Raw genomic sequence first — 3,044 nt, 5'->3', positions numbered from 1 at the left:
TTAAGATATAAATGTGTATTAAATAATATTAAAATTTTAAATTAAATTAAATTATTATTAAATTTTTATTAAATTTTAAATCTCGAAATGAAATTTAGAAAATTTATATAAAAATTGTATAGATTTTAAAAATCTATTAAAATGATGTAGGATGACTTTAATAAAATAAAGAGAAAATTAGAAGGGTGTATGTTGACTTTAATAAGAAAGAGAAAAAGTTAGAGAGGTGCAGAATCACTTTATGAAGAAAGAGAAAATATTAAAATAATATTAATTAAGGTTAAAATGGTAATTTTTGGAGATGCAGGATAAAAGCTTGGGGGTGGAGAATGAAACACCTTAAGAAGAAAAAGGAAAAGAAGAAAAAGACTAAGAAAAAAAATTCAATGTAAAAATGAGAAAAAAGATGTAAAAAAATTATGTTTATTATTGCTGTAACCTAGGTAAATTTACATTTCCCACAATTACATATAACCTACAATAGGCGAAAATAAATCTAAAATAATAGTTATAAAATGTTTTTTTTTTATTATTGAGTGAAAGGATAGAATAAGTCACTTTAAAAATATATCAACTCTAATTTAACAAAAAAGATAACATTGAATCCTTTTAAATAACAATTGTATTTTGGTTCAAGAGTTTGATTACTTTAGTTTTAATTGTTTTAGTTTTGATAGGTTTAATTTTGATAGCTTTAGTTTTAGTATTTGATTAGTTCATAATTTTAGTCTTGAATTTTTGTTGAAAACATCCAAAAGGACCTTTTCTGTTTTTCAGTTTTGAAAAAATTATATAAAAGAAAAAATATTTAAAAACAAAACACAATACTTAACTTTTAATAGGATACTAATAAATGTCAAATATTTTATTTTTTTATTAAAAGCGAGGATGTTTATAGATAATAATATTTTAACAATCCTTTTTAATAATTTTTTGACAATACGACACATGTCACCATGTCAATAATCTATTTAGATTTATTTAAAATAATATTTGAAACGAGTCAATCACAAACTTTCGTACATTATCAAAATATAGTAAGAACTAATTATTAAAAGAGGCTTTTTCCCATGTCTATTGTCCTGTCCGTCATTTGTTGGAATCAGACTTTCTCATTACCGACATCCTTCGACGTCAGTTTTTTATTTCAACAGTAATTTGACATCTCTAATTAAAGTTTGAGAGTATCTTCTAACCCTAAATATCGAAAATAGCGAACATCAAAAATAGATTTTATGACACTGATTTAATCTTTTAAAATAAAACGAAATCTAAATTAAAAACAAAAAGATTAAAAATATCACATTAAATAAACTGTACAAAAAAAAACTATTAAACCTGAAGAAAACTATACTCATTCCGATATTTTCGAACATAATACTGACCTTTATCACACAATAAGGGCCATGAGAAGAAAAAAAGTCTCCATTTATTATTTCTATTTGTATATTGAACTCTTTTGAGATCTGGTTTCTAAAAACTATACCATCTATTTACATATTTTTATGTATTTTAAATGTAATTTATTTTAATATTTCTTGTTTAATCAAATTTTATTCTTTTTAAATTTAAATTGATAATTATGTAAAATTTACTTCGTTGAAAAAAAAAGTAGTAATTACCAGTGGTTAGGCACTAAATAATAATCATAACAAATCGTATTAGGGCCTTTATATTATTTGATGCCAAGGTATTTAAGTGTTAATAAGATGTATTCAACTAGGATAATAATAAGTTTTTTTTTTCAGACGAAATTAAATAAGGAATGGAGATAGAAAATGGGTTGGAGAAAGAGATAAAGGAGAGTATATACCATCTTGCTCTTGGGTTGCACCGGATTTACCAGGAGAAGAAGGAAAGAAGTGCAAAAGAAACGTTTGAACTTACTGAAGTCAACATAAGCATAAGAATGGAAGGAAGAACTGAAGCTGAAATCAGAGAGGTGAAGAATAATGTAAAAAATGGTTGACCAAAAATTGTGAAAGTTGATTGGGTAAAGACCTTGAGAGGAGTTTCAAGCCCTGTTTGTGGCAGCAGATTTCAAAGCCGAAGGGAAAAAAGCTAAGCACTAACCCTAATGGTTTATCCAATAGGAGCAGAAAGAAAGCTTGTTCCTTTGGCCAAGTAAAACAAAATGCAAGTGTAGACAAAAAGATACTTCAATTCGGGTGGAAGGTTTGAAGGCTTGTTTTGAGTTCTGAATTTTATTTTTTGTTTGCAAGGTTTGGAATGATTTTTCTCGTAACAAGGACTAAAAATAATGTAAAATTTGATGAGAAGTTTATTTAATGTCATTTTTTATTTTTTCTTTTTTTTTGTCTTTGATTCGGTTCTATTTTATTTAAAAGGAACATGATATTTATACTATTTGAAAGTATAATGATATTTTAACAATTCTTTTTTAACAATTTTTTTATAACAGTACATGTGTCATCATTTTATTGGTCTGTTTGAATTTATTTTAAAAAAAAATTGAAACGGACCAATCACATAACAGTGTTTTTAACAACTCTTTGACAACATTTTGACAACGTATTTGTGATTGGTCCGTTTCAAATATTTTTTTAGAATAAATTCAAACAAACTAATAAAATTGGTGACATGTGTCCTGTTGTCAAAAAATTATTAAAAAAGAGTTGTTAAAATATCATTATCCATTTAAAAAAGGTTTAATACTCAACTTTGTCCTTAGTTTGGTTGGCAAATCTCAATTTAGTCCCTCTTTAGAAAAGTGTTTGAAATTGGTCCTTACTTTTAAATTTTTGAGTCAAAATAGTTCCTTTCGTTAAATGATGACAAACGGTGTTAAATTTTTTTTTTCTCTTCTCATTTTCTATGCATTGCAGGTTTTTGGTCAGCATTTGCAGTATTTAATGATTATTGTACTTTTCCCAATAAAAATTTAATATGATTAAATAAAAAAATTAATTTTTTAATGATTTTTTTTGTTTTTGTTTAAATTTTATGATGTATATAACTAAATAATATTTTGTTTTTATGATGTATATAACTAAATAAAAAATAAAATTTAAACAAAAACAAAA

This window comes from Vigna radiata, chromosome 11, assembly GCF_000741045.1.
Source record: "Vigna radiata var. radiata cultivar VC1973A chromosome 11, Vradiata_ver6, whole genome shotgun sequence".
Classification (NCBI taxonomy): Eukaryota; Viridiplantae; Streptophyta; class Magnoliopsida; order Fabales; family Fabaceae; genus Vigna; species Vigna radiata.
This window is presented reverse-complemented; position numbering follows the sequence as displayed.